A 25582-nucleotide genomic window follows, 5' to 3' on the forward strand; every position below is an offset into this window, starting at 1 on the left:
TAGAGCCAATTTCCTCCTCCAACCGGACAATGACCCAAAGCGCACCTCCAAATTATGCAAGAACTATTTAGGGAAGAAACAGGCAGCTGATATACTGTCTGTAATGGAGTAGCCAGCGCAGTCACCAGCTCTAAACCTCATTGAGCTGTTTTGGGAGCAGCTTGATGGTATGTTACACAAGAAGTACCCATCAAGCCAATCCAATTTATGGGAGGTGCTTCAGGAAGCGTTGGGTGACATTTCTTCAGATTTCATCAACAAATTAACAGCTATAATGCCAAAGGCCTGCAAAAGGAGCATTCCTTTACTCACTATATCATTTTCAATATCATTAATGAATATATTAAACAAGGTGGGCCCCAATATTGAACCTTGAGGGACTCCACTTTGGATTTTACCCCAGCTGGAATGTATGCCATTTACCACCACTCTCTGTCCCTGATTGTGCAACCAGTTTTTAATCCAATTGCAAATTTTATCTCCTAACCCTAAATTACCTAGTGTCATTAATAACCTTTTGTGAGGCACCATGTTAAAAGCTTTAGCGAAATCAAGCAGTATTACAGATCGAGCGGGTCTCTTCTTTGCAGGGGATGGCGATGCCAGCCGACATCGCCCGCCACCTGTATCTGAGAAAGGGGACGCGTCCCCTTTCGACGGCTTCCCCCGGGTCCCCGTCGGCTTGTCGGTGGTCACCCGGGGTCCCGGACAGGTTCCCATCGTGCCGCCGCACGGAAACTGAGACGCGAGTGCGCGTGAGACGCACGCGCGTCTCAGTCAGATGGAGAGCCGGGCTGCTAGCGGATCGCCACTGGTGACGTTCTGGCGATTCGCCAGCAAGAGGGATCCCGGCTCCATCTGTACATCAACAGATTTCCCTAAGTCCAGCCCCCTACTGACTTCCTCACAGAAACTAATTCAATTAGTTAGACATGATCTATTTTTGACGAACCCATGCTCAGCCTTTCTTATCACTTTCTCCAGTTCTAAGAAATGTTGGATACTATCTCTTATTATTCCTTCTAATATTTTCCTCACAATGGATGTAACGATGACCGGTATATAATTTTCAGGGTTAGTTTTGCTACATTTCTTCCATATTGGTACTACATTAGCTATGCGCAAGTCCCTTGGTACCGTCCCCAAGTTTATTGATTCCCTGAATAACAGATATAATGGTAGTGTTATGACAGAACTCAATTCTTTTAGTATCCTAGGGCGTATTTTGTCCGGGTCAGGAGATTTGTTACTATTTAGGTTTTGAAATCTATTTTTGACTATTTCCTCACTAAAACACATGGTTTGGGAGCAAGCAAGAGCCAGCATTTAATCTGTGGGAGATCTTCTGAAGATTCTTCCCTTGTAAATACCGAAGCAAAAAATTAATTGAATAATTCGGCTTTCTCTTTTCCTTCTATTACCAGGGTACCCTGCTTATTATTTAGTGGCCCAATATTTTCCTTCCTTAACCGTTTCCCGTTTATATAACTGTAGAATTTTTTGGGATTAGATTTGCTATCTGCCGCTATTTTATGTTCAGTCTCTAATTTGCCATCTTGATTGTATTTTTACTTTCTTATTACATTCTTTATATGCGGCAAATGATTTGGGTGTCCCATCTTGTTTAAACGTTTTGAATGCCCTCCTTTTTTTTTAAGCTTTTTCAAATTTGACGTTGCTGTTAAGCCACAAAGGTTTCATTTTGACATTTGTTCTTTTATTTACCCTAGGAATAAATTTATCAGTGCCCTCCAGCAGTATTTTTTTTTAAGTTTGCCACCTTTCCGTAGTAATCATACCTCTAAATAATTCCTCCCAGTTTATATACTTTAAGGACTCCTCAAACTTACCCAAGTTTGATTTTCTGGACTACAGTATGTTGTCCAATGTAATTAACTTTGTTAAAATCTAAATAAAATGTGATCATATGTTCTATTCATTTTGCAGCTCATTTGATCAATAAAAGTCAGTTTTCATGTAAAGCACAACATTTTTTGGGTGACCCCAAACATTTGAACGGTAGCGTATAGATAGGCCGGTTTCACACACTCCGGCTCCTGCCAGACGGCTAAAACACGTACTGCCAGGGAGCCGTGCAGCATACACTAGTTTATCATGGAGGAGATGGCCACTGCCCGGCAGCCGTCCCTTCCAGTGGTGGGATCCGGCTGCAGCCGTGCGGCCGGGCCGTGGCCGTCCCGTGTGAATGGACACAATAGTGTCCATTCACAACTAATGTGTGCGGCACGGCTCCCTGGCCGTGCGGGATTTCACCGTCCGGCAGGAGCCGGAGTGTGTGAAACCAGCCTTAGATAGATAGATAGATAGATAGATAGATAGATACCAGTGCCTCCATTGGTTACACCACAGAGAAGGGTGTACTTACTACACCAAATTGAACACCATTTATACAATTACATACTCGTAAATACTTACTTAAAGCATCTTGCCCCCTGAGCTGGAAGTCCTCCGAAAGGTACACTTCTGCTGCATTATAATGTATTTGGATTCCCACGGGCCCGGAGCGCAGTCCAATTGAGTGAGTGCTACAACCGGATTCAGTATGAAATCCCAGCGGTCGGGATCCCGGCGTTCAAAATCCCAATGCCGGAATCCCGACAAGGGGGGGACGTGCGGGCTCGCTGCGCTCGCCACGCAGCGGGCTTGGTGCCTCGCTACGCTTGGCACGCTAATTTATTCACCCTCCAGGGGTGTCGTGGACACCCACGGAGGGAGAAACTGTCGGGATTTCGGCAGTCGGGATTCCGGCGTCGGGATTCTGAACTCCGGGATCCCGACCACCGGGATTTAAACTGCATCCCCTACAACCTGCTGCTGAGTACCCGCAGCCCTCCTCAGCTAAGCCATGGCCTCTACACTGAAAAGCATAGAGCTCTCATTCGCGGAGTTCTTGCTGAGGAGATACCGGCAGCAGTTCAGATCGTGGCTGGGAAAAAAAAACAGCCTGTTAGAGATCAGCCTAAGATGAGGTGCTCCCCCTGCCTGCCAGTGGCTGCCTCGCAACTTTCTCAGTGCTCCCTGCAGACCCCACCGGCGCTGCCCCCCAAGCCATCACAGGTTCTGCAGCATTATAGTTACGCCACTGACTTATTGTAAAAATAGTATTCAAGAGGAAAGAATACAGTTAGTTGAGAGGTTAACAATATCTATTGAGTATTAATAGAACAAAACAGTTGTATAATTCTATGCAACCAAATACTTTAAACTCTTCACCAGCTTGTTCTAAGCTAAAATGATATTTTGCTGCAACAATACTCTAATTTATTTCCTGTTTCTCTCCTTGGAACATTTGAAAGATCCCTGTATAGTTCAGTACTCCCTCACAAAGAACATTTCATTTTTCAGTTATTTAGTAGTAGACAGTAAATCATAAAAACTTTAGTACAACAACAAGGTTGCAGCAATATATCATGTAATATGTAAACAATCTCTGCTATAAATAATATGTTAAACTTTCCTACCGTAGCAGTTAAGAAAACCCTTTATTTCAGCAGTTCAGCACAGGACAGTTTAAAGTTTTTTTAAATATTTCATATTTAAATAAAAGATCAATTTGTAAAAACATGGGAGATTATGGCAAAAAAATTCAAGACAGCATTTGTTGTATATAATAATAATAATAAATAAATAATAAAAACATTCTCAGGAAAACATGCCATCTGGGTTGTGCATTTGTGTCACAGTGGGACACAGCTCCAGTGCTGGGATTAATTGTCCGATTCCATTGCTGGCTGTAGTGCAGTCACAGTGGCGGGAGTCCAGGGATGGGATCATCTATTGGTCCTTGGTGCCAGACTGGAAATGTGGCACCCTGGAGTGGGTCCCCCTCAGCAGGCCATGTTCTGCAGGAGCGAGGGTGCTGGAGGCGGGACCTACCGGATAAGACAGAGGGAGGAGGCCACGGCACGAAGGGGAAGCAAGTGGCCGGAAGCAGCAGGGGTCAAGGGTGACGGAGAGGCGCGTGGAGAGACCAGGCGCAGGGGCAGATTTATTAAGCTTGGAGAAGAGATAAACTGGAGATAAAGCGGAGAAAAGGTAAAAGGAGATAAAGCACCAGCCAATCAACTCCCAACTGTCTTTTTCAAACACAGCTGATTGGCTGGTGCTTTATCTCCTTTTAACTTTTCTCTGCTTTATCTCCAGTTTATCTCTTCTCCAAGCTTAATAAATCTGCCCCAGAGGGTGGTGCTGCCTGGGGTGTTTGGGAGGAAGAACAGGCGGCAAGAGGAGGCATCCCCGGCGTTGTCTACCTCTGCGGGGGCAGGGTATTCCCGGCGCCGGCTGATCAGCGAGGCTGGAGGGGAGAAGAGACAGCAGGCAGCCGTAGGAGAGGGACCCGGCACGAGTACGGCAGACAGAGCCAATGCGCACCGCAGGTCTCACCAGCACCTGGGTGTCAGCAAAGAGCAGACTGCAGGCATCCACAGGTTGAGACCTGGTGCCCCGCTCAGACAGACCCGCCATCACCAGCGATACTAGCCGCCCTGTGGAGAAGGGGCAGGCTGTCTTTGCGAAGCAGCAGCAGCAGGACCAGAAGTGGCTGGAAGGCTGAAGCTGGGACCTATCCAGATTGGAAGCCTCGCCACCCGAAGACCCAGCAAACTGTGAGTCTGGCCCTAGAGGCCATCTGTGCAGGGGGGACAGCCATTTATAGTGCAGCACCAGTGAGGTCCCAGGAGCAAGTAGGGATCCAGTCAAGTGGAGAGGGGCAAAGATAGCTAGGCCCCTGGGGGTTGTAGCAGAGAACTGACGCCCCCATTGCTTCAACAGAAGATCAGTGGCTATCAGTAATAGTGCCCATACAGCTAGGGCCCCCTGACCCTTTACATTCCTCATCGCAACCAGGTCAAGGACAGACAAGGCCAATCCGGCCCTATTCCTGTCAAGACGGGAACTCCCACTCAGGCTATTGATCCATAGGAACGCCTGATTGACGGGGTATGGGTGAAAACCGGACCAGGACAAAACCGCCGGACCGGACATCAAACTCTGCATTTTGTAGCTTGTAGCCTACGGTCTGGGGGGTGTCCTGTCTGGGGGGCTGCCTGTCACACCTGTCACCAAGTAGAGAAGGAGGGGTAGAATAAAGCCTCCCTGTATGGTCCGGGCATGTAGCAAAAACCGGAAGGTCCGGACCACCCGGGGAGGCTGTAATCTCCCCTCCCCCATCATGTCCCTGGTGATAGCTATCACGGGACCCCCAACCCCCCCCCCCCCCCCCCCCCGACAAGACAACCCCCGGACCCTACAAGCTCCGGACTGCAGATCTTGATGTCCTGTCCGGCGGTCTGGGTCCGGTTTTTACATAGTCCCTGACTGACGTCTGACCCTGGCTAGTTATCCGTAGGAAGGCCTGACTGACGTGCGACCCCGGCTATTGATCCGTAGGAAGGCCGGGTCGTCCACTAGAGACACCATTCCTGGGGAGTTGTACCATCATTCCTGTTCACAGTCTGAGTGTAAGACTCGGATGCAGGGCAATAAGGGGGTATCGGTACCATTTGGTCATATTATGCGATGTTTTATCTATTCTCTGTTACCCGTTTATGTAAGTTAGAGAGGGGTTCCGCAAGAGACCTAAGGTATGCTGAGATGCTGGTGCATGTTCAAATGTTATAAAGGTAGCATGTAGATACACGATCTTGTTTAGGGTTACGCTTAGTATTGTCTGAAATAATGGTAGGGTTGATCCCGCAGTAACGGTAACATTGTTAATCTGTAATGGTAACATTGCTGATCTGGAGTTGTTATAGTTGTCTTTTTTTCCCCAACGGCAAGCAATAAAACTAAACTCATCAAATTGCACCTGCGTCTTTAAATTTGTGATTCAGAGTTGTTTCCCAATCCCATGGAGTCTAGACCCAGAAGTGTTAGTTTGAATTGGGCACCGTCCATGAGCCAATCACAGCTTGTGACAGCCAATAGGAAACCACATCTGGCTCCGTGCCTTGCATCTGACTCAGACATCACCAGGAAGGGGAGGAGAGAGTTGGACAGCGCCAGAGGAGGATGAATGCCTATGGAAAAGCTCTGGATGCCAACTAGAGTAAAATAAACTTGCATTAAAATAGCAAAAAACATTCAGAAAAACATGCCATCTGGGTTGTGCATTTGTGTCACAGTGGGACACAGCTCCAGTGCTGCTATTAATTGTCCGATTCCATTGCTGGCTGTAGTGCAGTGGTGGGAGTCCAGGGATGGGATCATCTATTGGTCCTTGGTGCCAGACTGGAAGCGGTAGTTTGATTTGGGCACCGTCCATGAGCCAATCACAGCTTGTGACAGCTAATAGGAAACCACATCTGGCTCCATGCCTTGCATCTGACTCAGACGTCACCAGGAAGGGGAGGAGAGAGTTGGACAGTGTCGGAGGAGGATGAATGCCTGTGGAAAAGTTCTGGAGGCCCTGGATGCCAACTAGAGTAAAATAAGAGGCAGCCTCAGTGAGGCCCAGCGCTACCTGCTCTGTGAGGTATGCAAAGCAGGAAGACGCTGGTCTGGAGAGGCACTCTCCTTCCTCTGTTACCTTGCTGAGGTGCGCTATTGTTGTCGGCTACTTCAGCCTATCAAACCATGACAGGCAGCAGCGAAGTTGGCCTTGTGAAGTCCAGGGCCCGCCTTCTCCCTTGTTGGCTGCATGCCTTCATTGTAGTGACATGCTGACAACTCAGAAGACTACAGCAGCAGCTTCCAAGCTCCGCCTCCCCTCCTGTGGGCTGCTCAAAATTAAAGGGATAGTGCACAATCACCAGGGTATACATGTAGGACAGCTGCCTCGCCCTGAAGAAGAGAGGAGGCACAGCTTAAGAAGATAGTCAGGGGGAGGGATAGCATAGTCTGCACATAAAGTGTATTTGTTTTAATGTTACACACACATACTGTATATTTATTTACCTTCTGCGTCTGTGCCTTCACCCTCCCTCTTACTTCCCCCTTAGCATCCCTGCCCTCACCCTCCTCCTAACTTCCCCTCAGTGTCTATGCCCTTGCCTTCCCTCTAAATTTGCAGGTGTTTCAAGGTAAAAGTAGGTGGTATTGTATGGTGGGTTAGGGTTAAGCTGCAGGTTACGAGGGTCAGGATTTGGCTGCAGGGGTAGGGAGGGTTAGGGAGCGCATCAGTGTGTAAGAGCGCAGGCCATGGATGAGGGAGAGCACCAGAGTGATCGAAGGCAGGCCACATGGTGATGATGAGCATTAGTGTGATAGAGTGCAGGCCGCAGGGTAAGAGAGCACATCAGTGTGATAGAGTGCAGGTTGCAGGGTGAGGGAGGGCATCAGTGTGATAGAGCGCAGGCCATGGGGCGAGGGAGGGCATCAGTGTGATAGAGTGCAGGGTGAGGGAGTGCATTAGTGTGATATAACCTAGGCTGCGTGGTGAGAGAGTGCGTCAGTCTGATAGAGCACAGGCTGCAGGGTTAAGGAGTGCGTCACTGTGATAGAACGCAGGTCGTAGGGTAAGGTAGTGCATCAGTGTGCTATAGCACAGGGTCAGTGAGTGCATCACTGTGATAGAGCACATGCTTCAGAGTGAGGTAGTGCATCAATTTGATAGAGCACAAGCCACAGGGTGAGGGAGTGCATGAATGTGATAGATCACACGCTGCAGGGTGAGGGAGGGCATCAGTGTGATAGAACACAGACCATGGGGTGAGGGAGGGCATCAGTGTGATAGAACACAGACCATGGGGTGAGGGAGGGCATCAGTGTGATAGAACGCAGGCCTCAGTGCGTCCAGTTTATGTTCCAGCAAAGGGATTGGTTTATAGTGTTTGAAGGGGTGGGGAGCCTCCAGAGATATCAATGTAATAAAATTTCTGTTGCTGGCCCTGATTGCGCCAGTGAAAATATTCCCTGCTACCTGGATCATGAGTTGTTTTTTTTAAATGGGCAGTCAACAACGCCACACATTAATTTTTCTTAACCCCTTCCTGACACAGCCAGTTTTTGCGTTCCTGACAGAGCCATTTTTTTCAAATCTGACATGTATCACTTAAGTGGGGATAACTTTTTTTTTGCTTTTACTTATCCCAGTGATTTTGAGATTGTTTTCTCGTGACACATTGTACTTCAAGTTAGTGGTAAATTTGGGTCGATACAGTCTGTTTTTTTTGTGAAAAATACCAAAATGTCGTGAAAAAATGGAAAATTTTGCAATTTGCAAAATGTCACATTTTCTGCTTGTGAGACAAATAAACAAACCACTCAAAATAGTTAATAACTAACAAAGACCATATGTCTACTTTATGTTGCAATCATTATTTCAACCTCCTTTTAATTTTTTTGGACACTAGGAGGCTTCAAATATGAATAGCAAATTCTCAAATTTTCAAGAAAATTTCAAACACTGATTTTTTTAGGGACCAGTTCAGTTCTGATGTGACTTTGAGGGACTTGTATGTGAGACACCCCCATAAATGATGCCATTTCAAAAACTGCACCCCTCCCAGTATTCAAAACAGCATTTTGGAAGTTTGTTAACCCTTTATGTGTTTCACAGGAATTAAAACAAAGTGTAGGTGAAATTTCAAAATTTCTTTTTTTTTGCAGAGTTTCAATTTTAATACATTTTTCTAACGAATACAGTAGATTTTACTAGAGAAATGTGACTAAAAATTGATTCCCCCAATTCTTTTGTTTTCATAAATATCCTATATGTGGCCCTAGTGTGCACGTTGACCAAACCACAGGCTTCATAATAGAAGGAGCACCTACTTGATTTTGGAGCCTCCTTTTTATGAGATTTTTTTTTAGGCACCATGTAGGTTTCGAGGCACCATAAGTGCTAAAAGTTAGGAACCTCCCCCACAAGTCACCCCATTTTGCAAACTACACCCTTCAGGGAATTCATTTAGGGGTATAGTGTACATTTCAAACCCCCAGGGGTTTCACCAATTTTGATACAACTGGGCTGTGAAAATGAAAAAATTTAATTTTTCATTTTCACAGCTCAGTTGTATCAAAATTGGTGAAACCCCTGGGGGTTTGAAATGTACACTATACCCCCTGATGAATTCCCTGAAGGGTGTAGTTTGCAAAATGGGGTCACTTGTGGGGGGGTTCCACTGTATGGGTGCTTCAGGGGTCATTCAACCAGAATCTGTGCTGCAAAATCCAAAAATCACTCCTTCCCTTCTGAGTCCTGCCATGCACCCAACTGGTATTTTTTGGTCACATGTGAGGCATTGCCATACTCGGGAGAAATTGGGGCACAGATTTTGGGGTGCTTTGTCTCCTTCATTCCTTGTGAAAATGAAAAATTTTGAGCCAGATCTGCATTTTTGTGTAAAAAAATGTAATTTTTTACACAAAAATGCAGTTCTGGCTCAAAATTTTTCATTTTCGCAAGGAATGAAGGAGACAAAGCACCCCAAAATCTGTGCCCCAATTTCTCCCGAGTACGGTAATGCCTCATATGTGACCCAAAAATACCATTTGGGTGCATGGCAGGACTCAGAAGGGAAGGAGTGATTTTTGGTGGTGGAATGAATGGTGGGTGCTATGTCGCATTAGCAAGACCCCCGAAGCACCAATACAGTGGAACCCCCCACATGTGACCCCATTTTGCTCACCAGCTTTGGGAGGGGGGCTGGCGCTGCGGCTGGTGGGGGGGTGGGAGGGGTGCTGGCGCTGCGGCAGCCGGGTGGGTGGGAGGGGGGGCCGCTGGGTGGGAGGGGGGGGGGCTGGCGATCGGTGGTGATCGGTGCTGTACTTAACAGCACCGATCACTGTATATATATATATATATATATATATATGTGTGTGTGTATATATATATATATATATATATATATATATATGTCCAATTCGTGTCTGGCACTCCTGTAGCCATTGTAGTTTCAAATGCCGGGTGCCTCCAAGGTAGATAAATATAGGCAGGGATATCGTGGCACTCTCGGACTTAATCAAATAAATACACTGTTACAGTGTTTCTTTCAACGTTTCGGTCCTTTTATTTTATAAGACCTTCATCAGGAATACAGATAAGATACAGAGTCACCATATTTATACTAAACCAAACTAACAAAAAAAGTGTCTATCAGGAGCGGCCGCCCACTTCCGGCAAGCGCGTGACGTGTGGATAGGGAGGTCCTCCCTGTACTATGACGTCCATTGCCTTGGAGCCCGGCTCGCAAAAGAAAAGTGTGTATGTGCGTGGTTACCATCACCATGGCAACCATAAAAACAAATGAGACAGAGTCCTGCAAAAACAATATAGGAAATATTCACAATTTCATCATAGTAAAGTTCATGCTTATACTTTCAAAGATATAGCATATTAAATACCCATCTAGGGGATCAAAGAACATAATCACGTACATTGACATTAAATGACAGTACCTATATACAAAAAAACCTTTTGTTCAGAGGAAGCTGGTGAAAGATAGATACTCATTAAGTCCATATGGTTGGACCGTATTGAGCTGCGCTATCCATTTTGCCTCAATTCTTAGAAGTTGTAGATCCCTGTCACCCCCTCGTATATTGGGAGGGACGTGGTCTATCATCTTATATTTAAGCTGGGCTAGACTGTGACCCATCTGCTTAAAATGTTTAGCCACCGGCTGATCTACTTGTTTTCCTGCTAGGATCTGTCTGATCGCACTTCTGTGCTGACCCATTCTTTCTTTAAAAAGGCGGCTAGTTTTGCCGACATAGAATTTGGAGCATGGGCATCTAATAAAATAGATCACGTATTGGCTATTACATGTAAGTACATGTTTAATGTTAATTTTTCTCCCGCTGTGTGGATGAAAAAAATGATCCCCTGATTCCATATGTGCACAAGTAGCACAGCCAAGACATTTGTATACACCTGGTTTGCGATTTAAAAAAACTGTTTCTGCTTTCTTTTTAAAGTTTGAGATGTTAGTGTGTACAATCTGGTCTTTTATATTTCTACCTCTGCGGTAACAAGGCATTAGGGTTTTACTTTTAAGTGAGGTAAGGTGTTGGTCTTGTTGGATTATTGGCCAAAAATGCTTAGCTGTCCCCATCAAAGTGTCACTGGCGGTATTATATGTACTGACAAAGATAATAGAATTATCAATTTTTGTGTCTCCAGTACCTTCTGCGGGGGGTGGGGGTCGTTTCGGTTGTTCCAGGGCTTTATTCATTGCTAATATAAGAGCCTTATTAGCGTAACCTTTACTGAGAAATTTTTTTCTCATTTTCTCCATTTGTATTTTTTCATCCACTACATTACTACATATCCTATGAACCCTTAAAAATTGGGAGTATGGTAACCCCTTCTTCTGGGCTGGAGGATGGAAGCTGGATGAATTTAAAAGTGTATTTACATCTGTAGGCTTTGTATATAAGGATGTCTCAAGCTTGTTACCAATTTTAGTTACAGATACATCTAAAAAGTGCACTGTATCCATTTGAATTTCATACGTAAATTTAATATTGGGGTCTAGCTGGTTCACACTCAACATCATTAGGTCAAACTCATCTTTGGTTCCCACCCAAATGATGAACAGGTCATCAATAAAACGTGTAAAGAAATGTATTTTTTTAGCATATTCTGGATTCCCAAAAAACAATACATTTTCCACATGAAACATGAAAGAATTGGCGTACGCTGGCGCTACGCAGCTACCCATCGCGCAGCCTTGTTGTTGTTTAAAAAACATATTATCAAACAAGAAGTAGTTTCTGTCCAGCGCCAATTCTAACAGATCAATAAAAAACGGGATATGAGGACCAGAATAGTAATCATTGTCAGTTATCAAATCTCTCACTGACTGTAAGCCCCTTCGCAATGGTATATTGGTATACAAGCTTACCACATCTGCCGTGCATAGGAAGGCGTTCTCAGGTAGGTCACCTAATCCATACAGCTTCTCCAGAAAGGTATTTGTGTCTTTAAGGTAAGTGTTCTCTTTCTGTACTGCTGGCTGAAGAAAAAAGTCCAAATACTTGGAGACCTCATAGAAGACGGAGTCCCTGGCCGACACGATAGGTCTACCCGGTGGGTCGACACTATTTTTGTGCAGCTTTGGAATCGTATAAAAAATAGGGATTACTGGATTCTTCTTCAAAAGCGCATCCGCTGCTTCAATTGTAATCCACTGGTGCATTACTCCTTGTTGTAGTAGGTTTGACAATTCCGTTGAATAATTCTCCGTGGGGTCTTTTAACAGCTTAGTGTAGATTTCCACATCCCCCAGCTGTCTCATAGCTTCTTTTCTATATTTGGAAAAGTCCTGAATAACCAGAGCCCCACCTTTGTCAGCTGGTCTCAGAATGACATCGGTGTACCCCGCCAGTTGTTGCAATGCTTTGGATTCCTCTAAGGTGAGGTTGGCTTGATGATGGGGAAGGGAATCAAGTTTTTTAACTTGATATGTTAAGGCATTTGTGAAAGTCTTAATGGCAATGTTACTTGAGGGGGGATCAAATACACTGCGTTTTTTGACAGGGTTTGAAGGCATCGTATTGGGAACAACTGGTCTTGCATTGAAATATTCTTTAAGTCTGAGCTGTCGACTGAATAAGTTGACATCAACCAGTGATTCAAACATGCGTGGTTTGTTTGTGGGCACAAAACTGAGTCCTTTCTGCAACACTCTCATCTCTACAGGTGTAAAATTCCTAGTAGACAGATTGTATATGTTCATCTCCTCAGAGGCTTCAACAACTGGCGGGGTACACCGATGTCATTCTGAGACCAGCTGACAAAGGTGGGGCTCTGGTTATTCAGGACTTTTCCAAATATAGAAAAGAAGCTATGAGACAGCTGGGGGATGTGGAAATCTACACTAAGCTGTTAAAAGACCCCACGGAGAATTATTCAACGGAATTGTCAAACCTACTACAACAAGGAGTAATGCACCAGTGGATTACAATTGAAGCAGCGGATGCGCTTTTGAAGAAGAATCCAGTAATCCCTATTTTTTATACGATTCCAAAGCTGCACAAAAATAGTGTCGACCCACCGGGTAGACCTATCGTGTCGGCCAGGGACTCCGTCTTCTATGAGGTCTCCAAGTATTTGGACTTTTTTCTTCAGCCAGCAGTACAGAAAGAGAACACTTACCTTAACCCCTTCACGACATTTGACGTATATATACGTCATGGCCGGGAAGTACTTCCCGACCGTTGACGTATATATACGTCATGGCTTAAAACTGTCACTGCGTCTAGAGACGCAGTGACAGAGGGACGATGTCTGCTGTCCCTGACAGCAGACATGTCCGTGCATGCCCAGGGGGGGCTGCGATGCCGCCCCCCCGTCGGCGATCGCTGTGATTGGCTGTTCATTGTGAACAGCCATTCACAGCGTTTTCTGTGTCACCGGCGAATAACGTTCGCCGGTGACACGGGATCGGAGGTGATTGGTGCTGTAAAGTACAGCACCAATCACCGCGGGGTGTAAGGGTGACACTGGTGTCACCCCACCTCACCCCTCCCGCCCCCAAAGGCCGTGATTGGTTCGTCGGACCGACGGACCAATCACAGCCATGGAGGGGGGTTTAAACTAACGGTGACTGCACTGCAGACGCCATTCCGGTCTGGAATAGCGTGCAGTGCGGTCACCGTGCCCAGCTGCCGCCTATACTGACCAGAACCCATCCAAAATACTTACCTGATCATTGATATTGCTTATGCTTGTGACATCTTGTGACATCCTGTGACATCTTGTGCTGCTGCGATTTATTAGATAGAGAGAGAGTTAGAGAGAGAGAGATAGAGAGAGATAGAGAGAGATAGAGAGGCCTAGTGCTATATTTTGTGCTGCTGCAGTGTGATAGAGCTATAGATAGAGAGATAGAGAGAGATAGAGAGAGATAGAGAGAGAGAGATAGAGAGAGAGATAGTGACAGATTGTGCTATATATTTTTTATATAACTGAAAGAGATAGAGAGAGATAGAGAGAGATAGAGAGGCCTAGTGCTATATTTTGTGCTGCTGCAGTGTGATAGAGCTATAGATAGATAGAGAGAGATAGAGAGAGATAGAGAGAGAGAGATAGAGAGATAGTGACAGATTGTGCTATATATTTTTTATATAACTGACTGCTGCCCCCCCTTTTGTGCTGATCAGTATAAATTAACTGATCAGCAACTTTTTGGGGGCGCAGGTTTTTTTTTATATATAGATATACCTGTCAGTGCTGCTGCTGCAGTGTCATAGAGTGATAGATAGTGATAGATAGTGAGAGATAGAGAGATAGAGAGAGATAGTGACAGAGAGTGATAGAGAGTGCTAAATTTTGTGTCTGCTGCCCCCGCCTTTTGTGCTGATCACTATATCTGAGGTGATCAGCAACTTTTTAGGGGTGCAGAGGTTTTTTTTTTTATATATACCTGTCAGTACCACCAAAGGTTGTGCACCTGCTGCCCCTCACTGGTAATCAGTGTCGCATCACTGATCACCTTTTTTTATTTTTTGTGAGTGCTGTGGGGTCTTTTTTACATTTTTTTTTTTACACACACTGTGATTTTGTGTGTGTCCTGTGGCCACTGTGCGCTGATCAGTGACGTACATCACTGATCAGCTTTTTCGGCACAGGGTTGATCTATTTTTTTTTTTTTTTGGATCAAATTCCTGTTGCCTTTGAGCGCTGTTCAGTGACGGACGTTACTGACCAACATCTGTGCTCAATTTTTGGCGCAGGACCTTTTTTTTTTTTAACCCCTTCCATTTTTATTTTTTTTTAACCCCTTCCTTTTTTTTTTTTTAACCCCTTCCATTTTTTTTTTTTAACCCCTTCCATTTTTTTTTTTTTTGAACCCTTCAATTTTTTTATTTTTGTATTTTTTTTTTCTGCACTACATACATACACACTACACACTACATACCCCCCGGGTTGAAATAAAGTTTGTACCCCCCCCTACACTATACACGTGTTGAAACATTTCACTACCAGTAACACAAAAATATAAATGGCATCCCAAATGTCATCCCAAATGTCGTCCCAGTCATCCAGGAGAATGTATTCGGTGGAGGAGGCATATGCCATGCTTGCCTCTGACTCTGACACAGCCAGTGAGGCAAGCGGGGAATTTGAAGGATTTGTCTTAAGCTCCTCTTCCTCCTCTGATGATGAGGGACCCCCTCAAAGACGCCCCCGTAGAGCAGCTGAGACCCCCCCCCCAATAATTGATCTCGTATGGACCCCACCACCAGACAATTTTGAGCCCCAGGTTCCTGAGTTTTTGGCCATCCCAGGAATCCAATTTGATTCAACAGGTCTCAGAGAAATTGACATTTTTAAATTATTTTTCTCTGATGATTTTATAAATTTAATGGTGGACCAAACTAATTTATATGCCCAGCAGTTTATTGCTCAAAACCCCACGTCATCATTTGCTAGGTGGACCCCTGTAGATGCAGTAGAGATGATGACGTTTTGGGGTCTGGTGTTACATATGGGCATAGTAAAAAAGCCACAAATTAGGCAATATTGGAGTACAGATGTTCTGTACAGCACCCCATTTCACCGTATGGCCATGCCCCGGGCTCGTTTTGAGGCAATCCATAAATTTATACATTACACCGATAATGCACAGTGCCCACCCAGAGATGATCCCACCTTTGACAGGCTATTCAAAGTCAGGCCGGTCATTGATCATTTCAGTGCCAAATTTGCAGAGCTATACATCCCTGATAAATGTATTAGTATCGACGAGTCCCTTATACATTTTAAAGGAAGGGTTAAATTCCGCCAGTACCTTCCCAGTAAGAGGGCAAGGTATGGCATAAAAATGTATAAGCTGTGTGAAAGCACCACAGGGTACACCCACAAGTTTAGGGTATATGAAGGGAAGGATTCAAGAATTGAACCACCAGAATGCCCCCCCTCCCTCGTAGGTGTTAGTGGAAAAATTGTCTGGGATTTAATGCACCCCTTCCTGGATAAGGGTTATCACCTCTATGTGGATAACTTTTACACCAGCATCCCCCTGTTTAAGGCCCTTGGTTCAAGAGGTACAGCAGCTTGCGGTACTGTGCGCAAGAACCAAAGAGGCCTCCCCAAAACGCACATTGCCCAAGTAATGAGAAGGGGTGAAAGCAGGGGAATATGCACCGAAAATTTGTTGTTGGTCAAATATAAGGACAAGAGGGATGTCCTTATACTGACAACAATTCATGGAGACAGTACCACCTCCATCCCTGTACGAGGTACCAGTACCCACACCTCAAAACCAAATTGTATCCTAGATTACAATAAGTACATGGGCGGAGTGGATCTTTCAGATCAGGTACTGAAGCCGTACAGTGCCCTGCGGAAAACAAATATCTGGTACAAGAAGCTGGCCGTGTATATCATCCAGATGGCACTGTATAACGCTTACGTGCTATTCCGTTCTACCGGCCAGAGGGGGACATTTATGCACTTTCAAGAGGAAGTCATAAAGAGCCTAACATTTGGGAATCAGCAGGCAGAGGGCCCCAGTACTTCTAGTACTGGCCCCCGTATTGTACCAGGGCAGCATTTTCCCAACGAAATCCCCTCCACTGCAAGAAAGGGCAGGACACAAAAAAGGTGCAAAGTTTGCTATAAAAAGGGAATAAGAAAGGAAACTATTTTCCACTGTGAAACTTGCCCCGACAAACCCGGCCTATGTATAAAGGAGTGTTTCAAAATATACCACACATCTATGGATTATTAGGTTCATCATTTCACCGTGCTTCGGGGGTCTTGCTAATGCCACATAGCACCCACCATTCATTCCACCAGAATCTGAGCTGCAAAAACCAAAAATCACTCCTTCCCTTCTGAGTCCTGCCATGCACCCAACTGGTATTTTTTGGTCACATGTGAGGCATTGCCGTACTCTGGAGAAATTGGGGCACAGATTTTGGGGTGCTTTGTCTCCTTCATTCCTTGTGAAAATGAAAAATTTTGAGCCAGAAGTACATTTTTGTGTAAAAAAATGTATTTTTTTCATTTTCACTGCCCAGTTGTACCAAAATTGATGAAACCCCTGGGGGTTTGAAATGTACACTATACCCCTAGATGAATTCCCTGAGGGGTGTAGTTTGCAAAATGGGGTCACTTGTGGGGGGGTTCCACTGTATTGGTAATGCAACATAACACCCACCATTCATTCCACCAAAATCTGTGCTGCAAAATCCAAAAATCACTCCTTCCCTTCTGAGTCCTGCCATGCACCCAACTGGTATTTTTTGGTCACATGTGAGGCATTGCCGTACTCTGGAGAAATTGGGGCACAGATTTTGGGGTGCTTTGTCTCCTTCATTCCTTGTGAAAATGAAAAATTTTGAGCCAGAAGTACATTTTTGTGTAAAAAAATGTATTTTTTTCATTTTCACTGCCCAGTTGTACCAAAATTGGTGAAACCCCTGGGGGTTTGAAATGTACACTATACCCCTAGATGAATTCCCTGAGGGGTGTACTTTGCAAAATGGGGTGACTTGTGGGGGGGTTCCACTGTATTGGTGCTTTGGGAGTCTTGCTAATGCAACATAGCACCCACCATTCATTCCACCAAAATCTTTGCTGCAAAATCCAAAAATCACTCCTTCCCTTCTGAGTCCTGCCATGCACCCAACTGGTATTTTTTGGTCACATGTGAGGCATTGCCGTACTCGGGAGAAATTGGGGCACAGATTTTGGGGTGCTTTGTCTCCTTCATTCCTTGTGAAAATGAAAAATTTTGAGCCAGAACTGCATGTTTGTGTAAAAAAATTTAATTTTCCATTTTCACATCCCAGTTGTACCAAAATTGGTGAAACCCCTGGGGGTTTGAAATGTACACTATACCCCTAGATGAATTCCCTGAGGGGTGTACTTTGCAAAATGGGGTGACTTGTGGGGGGGTTCCACTGTATTGGTGCTTTGGGAGTCTTGCTAATGCAACATAGCACCCACCATTCATTCCACCAAAATCTTTGCTGCAAAATCCAAAAATCACTCCTTCCCTTCTAAGTCCTGCCATGCACCCAACTGGTATTTTTTGGTCACATGTGAGGCATTGCCGTACTCGGGAGAAATTGGGGCACAGATTTTGGGGTGCTTTGTCTCCTTCATTCCTTGTGAAAATGAAAAATTTTGAGCCAGAACTGCATGTTTGTGTAAAAAAATGTAATTTTCCATTTTCACATCCCAGTTGTACCAAAATTGGTGAAACCCCTGGGGGTTTGAAATGTACACTATACCCCTAGATGAATTCCCTGAGGGGTGTACTTTGCAAAATGGGGTGACTTGTGGGGGGGTTCCACTGTATTGGTGCTTTGGGAGTCTTGCTAATGCAACATAGCACCCACCATTCATTCCACCAAAATCTTTGCTGCAAAATCCAAAAATCACTCCTTCCCTTCTGAGTCCTGCCATGCACCCAACTGGTATTTTTTGGTCACATGTGAGGCATTGCCGTACTCGGGAGAAATTGGGGCACAGATTTTGGGGTGCTTTGTCTCCTTCATTCCTTGTGAAAATGAAAAATTTTGAGCCAGAACTGCATGTTTGTGTAAAAAAATGTAATTTTCCATTTTCACATCCCAGTTGTACCAAAATTGGTGAAACCCCTGGGGGTTGGAAATGTACACTATACCCCTAGATGAATTCCCTGAGGGGTGTACTTTGCAAAATGGGGTGACTTGTGGGGGGGTTCCACTGTATTGGTGCTTTGGGAGTCTTGCTAATGCAACATAGCACCCACCATTCATTCCACCAAAATCTTTGCTGCAAAATCCAAAAATCACTCCTTCCCTTCTGAGTCCTGCCATGCACCCAACTGGTATTTTTTGGTCACATGTGAGGCATTGCCGTACTCGGGAGAAATTGGGGCACAGATTTTGGGGTGCTTTGTCTCCTTCATTCCTTGTGAAAATGAAAAATTTTGAGCCAGAACTGCATGTTTGTGTAAAAAAATGTAATTTTCCATTTTCACATCCCAGTTGTACCAAAATTGGTGAAACCCCTGGGGGTTTGAAATGTACACTATACCCCTAGATGAATTCCCTGAGGGGTGTACTTTGCAAAATGGGGTGACTTGTGGGGGGGTTCCACTGTATTGGTGCTTTGGGAGTCTTGCTAATGCAACATAGCACCCACCATTCATTCCACCAAAATCTTTGCTGCAAAATCCAAAAATCACTCCTTCCCTTCTGAGTCCTGCCATGCACCCAACTGGTATTTTTTGGTCACATGTGAGGCATTGCCGTACTCGGGAGAAATTGGGGCACAGATTTTGGGGTGCTTTGTCTCCTTCATTCCTTGTGAAAATGAAAAATTTTGAGCCAGAAGTACATTTTTGTGTAAAAAAATGTAATTTTCCATTTTCACATCCCAGTTATACCAAAATTGGTGAAACCCCTGGGGGTTTGAAATGTACACTATACCCCTAGATGAATTCCCTGAGGGGTGTAGTTTGCAAAATGGGGTCACTTGTGGGGGGGTTCCACTGTCTTGGTGCTTGGGGGGTCTTGCTAATGCGACATAGCACCCACCAAAATTCCACCAGAATCTGAGCTGCAAAATCCAAAAATCACTCCTTCCCTTCTAAGTCCTGCCATGCACCCAACTGGTATTTTTTGGTCACATGTGAGGCATTGCCGTACTCGGGAGAAATTGGGGCACAGATTTTGGGGTGCTTTGTCTCCTTCATTCCTTGTGAAAATGAAAAATTTTGAGTCAGAACTGTATGTTTGTGTAAAAAAATGTAATTTTCCATTTTCACATCCCAGTTGTACCAAAATTGGTGAAACCCCTGGGGGTTTGAAATGTACACTATACCCCTAGATGAATTACCTGAGGGGTGTAGATTGCAAAATGGGGTGACTTGTGGGGGAGGTTCCTAACTTTTAGCACTTATGGTGCCTAGAAACCTACATGGTGCCTAAAAAAAAATCTCATAAAAAGGAGGCTCCAAAATCAAGTAGGTGCTCCTTCTATTATGAAGCCTGTGGTTTGGTCAACGTGCACACTAGGGCCACATATAGGATATTTTTGAAAACAAAAGAATTGGGGGAATCAATTTTTAGTCACATTTCTCTAGTAAAATCTACTGTATTCGTTAGAAAAATGTATTAAAATTGAAACTCTGCAAAAAAAAAGAAATTTTGAAATTTCACCTACACTTTGTTTTAATTCCTGTGAAACACCTAAAGGGTTAACAAACTTCCAAAATGCTGTTTTGAATACTGTGAGGGGTGCAGTTTTTGAAATGGCATCATTTATGGGGGTGTCTCACATACAAGTCCCTCAAAGTCACATCAGAACTGAACTGGTCCCTAAAAAAATCAGTGTTTGAAATTTTCATGAAAATTTGAGAATTTGCTATTCATATTGTAAGCCTCCTAGTGTCCAAAAAAATTAAAAGGAAGTTGAAATAATGATGGGAACATAAAGTAGACATATGGTCTATGTTAGTTATTAACTATTTTGAGTGGTATGATTATTTGTCTCACAAGCAGAAAATTTAACATTTTGCAAATTGCTAAATTTTCCATTTTTTCACGATATTTTGGTATTTTTCACAAAAAAACACAGACTGTATCGACGAAAATTTACCACTAACTTGAAGTACAATGTGTCACGAGAAAACAATCTCAAAATCACTGGGATAAGTAAAAGCAAAAAAAAGTTATCCCCACTTAAGTGAGACATGTCAGATTTGAAAAAAAGGGCTCTGTCATGAAGGCACAAACTGGCTCTGTCATGTTAAAGACACAAATACCTTTCTGGAGAAGCTGTATGGATTAGGTGACCTACCTGAGAACGCCTTCCTATGCACGGCAGATGTGGTAAGCTTGTATACCAATATACCATTGCGAAGGGGCTTACAGTCAGTGAGAGATTTGATAACTGACAATGATTACTATTCTGGTCCTCATATCCCGTTTTTTATTGATCTGTTAGAATTGGCGCTGGACAGAAACTACTTCTTGTTTGATAATATGTTTTTTAAACAACAACAAGGCTGCGCGATGGGTAGCTGCGTAGCGCCAGCGTACGCCAATTCTTTCATGTTTCATGTGGAAAATGTATTGTTTTTTGGGAATCCAGAATATGCTAAAAAAATACATTTCTTTACACGTTTTATTGATGACCTGTTCATCATTTGGGTGGGAACCAAAGATGAGTTTGACCTAATGATGTTGAGTGTGAACCAGCTAGACCCCAATATTAAATTTACGTATGAAATTCAAATGGATACAGTGCACTTTTTAGATGTATCTGTAACTAAAATTGGTAACAAGCTTGAGACATCCTTATATACAAAGCCTACAGATGTAAATACACTTTTAAATTCATCCAGCTTCCATCCTCCAGCCCAGAAGAAGGGGTTACCATACTCCCAATTTTTAAGGGTTCATAGGATATGTAGTAATGTAGTGGATGAAAAAATACAAATGGAGAAAATGAGAAAAAAATTTCTCAGTAAAGGTTACGCTAATAAGGCTCTTATATTAGCAATGAATAAAGCCCTGGAACAACCGAAACGACCCCCACCCCCCGCAGAAGGTACTGGAGACACAAAAATTGATAATTCTATTATCTTTGTCAGTACATATAATACCGCCAGTGACACTTTGATGGGGACAGCTAAGCATTTTTGGCCAATAATCCAACAAGACCAACACCTTACCTCACTTAAAAGTAAAACCCTAATGCCTTGTTACCGCAGAGGTAGAAATATAAAAGACCAGATTGTACACACTAACATCTCAAACTTTAAAAAGAAAGCAGAAACAGGTTTTTTAAATCGCAAACCAGGTGTATACAAATGTCTTGGCTGTGCTACTTGTGCACATATGGAATCGGGGGATCATTTTTTTCATCCACACAGCGGGAGAAAAATTAACATTAAACATGTACTTACATGTAATAGCCAATACGTGATCTATTTTATTAGATGCCCATGCTCCAAATTCTATGTCGGCAAAACTAGCCGCCTTTTTAAAGAAAGAATGGGTCAGCACAGAAGTGCGATCAGACAGATCCTAGCAGGAAAACAAGTAGATCAGCCGGTGGCTAAACATTTTAAGCAGATGGGTCACAGTCTAGCCCAGCTTAAATATAAGATGATAGACCACGTCCCTCCCAATATACGAGGGGGTGACAGGGATCTACAACTTCTAAGAATTGAGGCAAAATGGATAGCGCAGCTCAATACGGTCCAACCATATGGACTTAATGAGTATCTATCTTTCACCAGCTTCCTCTGAACAAAAGGTTTTTTTGTATATAGGTACTGTCATTTAATGTCAATGTACGTGATTATGTTCTTTGATCCCCTAGATGGGTATTTAATATGCTATATCTTTGAAAGTATAAGCATGAACTTTACTATGATGAAATTGTTAATATTTCCTATATTGTTTTTGCAGGACTCTGTCTCATTTGTTTTTATGGTTGCCATGGTGATGGTAACCACGCACATACACACTTTTCTTTTGCGAGCCGGGCTCCAAGGCAATGGACGTCATAGTACAGGGAGGACCTCCCTATCCACACGTCACGCGCTTGCCGGAAGTGGGCGGCCGCTCCTGATAGACACTTTTTTTGTTAGTTTGGTTTAGTATAAATATGGTGACTCTGTATCTTATCTGTATTCCTGATGAAGGTCTTATAAAATAAAAGGACCGAAACGTTGAAAGAAACACTGTAACAGTGTATTTATCTGATTAAGTCCGAGAGTGCCACGATATCCCTGCCTATATATATATATATATATATATATATATGTGTATATATATATATATACACACACACATATATATATATATGTATATATATATATATATATATATACATATATACACACATATATATTTATATATATATAGTTCATCTAAATAAATTTAAACAAATATCAAAGATTTAAGCAGCAGTGCTGCTGCTGGCGGGGGGGTGGGAGGGGGGCTGGCGCTGCGGCTGCTGGCTGGGTGGGAGGGAGGCTGGAGAGAGGCTGCCGGGAGGGAGGGCGGGCTGCCGGGCGGGTGGGAGGGCGGTTTGCCGCTCGGTGGTGATCGGTGCTGTACTTAACAGCACCGATCACCACCGATCTCTGTGTTACCGAGCGGCTTAGCCGCCGGTAACACAGAAAACGCTGCAATTGGCTGTTCACTTTTGAACAGCCAATCGCAGCGATCGCCGACCGGGGGGGGCACCCCTGCCCCCCCTGGGCGGCAAGGGGGGATGTCTGCTGTCAGGGACAGCAGACATCTCCAAACTGTCACCGCGTCTATAGACCCGGTGACAGTTAGAAGTCATGACGTATATATACGTCATGTGTCGGGAAGCACATCCCGGCCATGACGTATATATACGTCAAATGTCGGGAAGGGGTTAAACACATTATGCCACACAGTAGGGCTCTTTAAACTCGGAAGTTGTATACTATCAGTGTCAGGTGTCCAGATAAAATAAATCATAAATAAATCAGAAATGTATCATGGATTACACAATCCAAACAGAAATAAAATAAAAATACCTCCTGGCAAGCACAAATGCACCTAGGACTAGGTTTACCCCATTAATATTTACGTGAACACAATATTAATAGACTGAACATTTTGGACCAGCCTTGGTTCCAAAAATACAGGGGACAAAAACAATAGGGGTCCACCATGTTTTGAAACCAGCACCGGGCTACATCAGCCAGAAGGGATCAGCCGGGGGACACTTTTCTTACGAGGTCCGCTGGCCGTCACATCACTCATTGGCTGGTCAGGGGAGTGGGGATCCCCCCCAATAAAAGGGTCCCCCAAGGCTTGACTCTTTCAGGTCTGAAGCCCATTTTTTATGGTTGGCGGCCTAATAGTTTTTGTGTAAAAAAAATAGAACTATAATGTAATAATGGGTTGTGCCGCAGAACTCCCTCGCATGCAGGGACTTCGAAAACCACAAGTCCAAGCATGCAGGACATTAAAGGGCCAGCTGAGACTTGTAGTTCCACAGCATGACCAAAGTTACAATAAATACACACTGGCACCCAGAAAAGTTGAGCTTTATTAACATACATGCATACACACATGCAAGCATACATACTCACCTCCCCCAGGTTCCAACGCTGGTCTGTACTCTTCTCTAGTAGGGCTCAAGGGGGTTAACCACAAAACCCAAACCCCGTACTGTATAAGCCGCCTGTGTGTATACTCACAGACGGCTTTACCGCTACTGAAAGGGAATCCCAGTATTGTCTGTCAGGGCTTTACTAAAAATCGCACATACCTGTTACTAAAAAAAAGGATTTCTTACTGTATCGAAAAAAATCACACCCTTGGGGCAAAATGTAATAGAGGTTGTTTTTTGGTCAAAAACGGACTAAATCGCAAATTTTCCAAAAAATTGCACATGTAATAGGGTGCGATTCGCGGTAAAAAGTAGTCACACTTTTTGACACGAAATCACACATTTTGAAGTGACGATTTTTAGTCACTTTTCAATTCGCATCCAGATGTTTTCCCATCACAAAATATCTAGCTCGCACATGTAATAGGGTGCGATTTTTGGTAAACGTTACCAAAAATTGCCCAAAAATTAGATTCTTTCTATTAGATTCGATTCTGACTGGCGAATTTGACAGAACCATGCACAGATCATTGTGATCTGTGCATGGTTCTGTCCTAAAAAAGGGTTAAATAAAAAAAAAAACAGGAAAAAAACAGCATGGGGTCCCCCCTCCTGAGCATAACCAGCCCCAGGCTCAAAGAGCCAGTCCTGGTTTTATAAATTCACAGGGACAAACAAGTTGGGGTTTCCTTGATTTTACAAAACCAGCACCAGGCTCAAGGGCAGGTCCTGGTTCCCAGAATACGGGGGACAAAATAACTAGGGGTCACCCGTATTTCAAGAACCAGCACCGGGCCCAGCCAGCCAGCAGGGTAATGCCACAGCCAGGGGGGACTTTTTATACAAGTTCCCCTGGCCAAAGCATTCATCTCTCTGACCGGTCAACATGGGCAGGGGTCCTGGGGAAGTGGGGACCCCCCCCAAAGAAGGGGTCCTCCCCCTCCAGAAATTATGGTCTTGGGTAACTTTTTCCAATTCAGACATGACCGTGGGGGGTGCGGACATGGTGTCACCCCATTGAAAGCCGCACCCCCAGCTACTGACGCCACTGCATCTGTCCCACAATGCTACTCTCTCTGTAGCGGCCTCCTGCACTAGAAATTACCTCAGTGCAGGAGGACGGCGGCCATGTTTTTGCAGACCAGTCGGAGACTGGTGGCTGTTTGCAGAGCACAAATTCGGCCCACCTGGCCATCGGCCCTTCTGGCATTTGCCAGAAGTGCCAGGTGGCCAGTCTGGCCCTGCCTTTGCCTTATAATAATGTCTTCATTTGTAATATGCCAAGATGCTAATATAGATAATGTGTTTTACCATCTATGATCCATCTGTTGGTGCTGAATTCTGTTATAGATCTACACTTCATATTATGACTTGAGGCAGCGCCCAAGGAACATTTCGCTCTTCTTTGTACATCATCTCTCACTGACTGACTTGCTTCATTTCCTATAATCTCTATCTGAAACTGCTTATTGTTCTTCACTTTCTATACTTTGTTCCGTGACCTCACTGGCTGTCCCTTGTCTCCTCTCGTCACCATCTGTTCCTGCCAATAACTATGTTTTTTGTGAG

Source organism: Crinia signifera, chromosome 11 (genome assembly GCF_055691185.1).
Source record: "Crinia signifera chromosome 11, ASM5569118v1, whole genome shotgun sequence".
Lineage (NCBI taxonomy): Eukaryota > Metazoa > Chordata > Amphibia > Anura > Myobatrachidae > Crinia > Crinia signifera.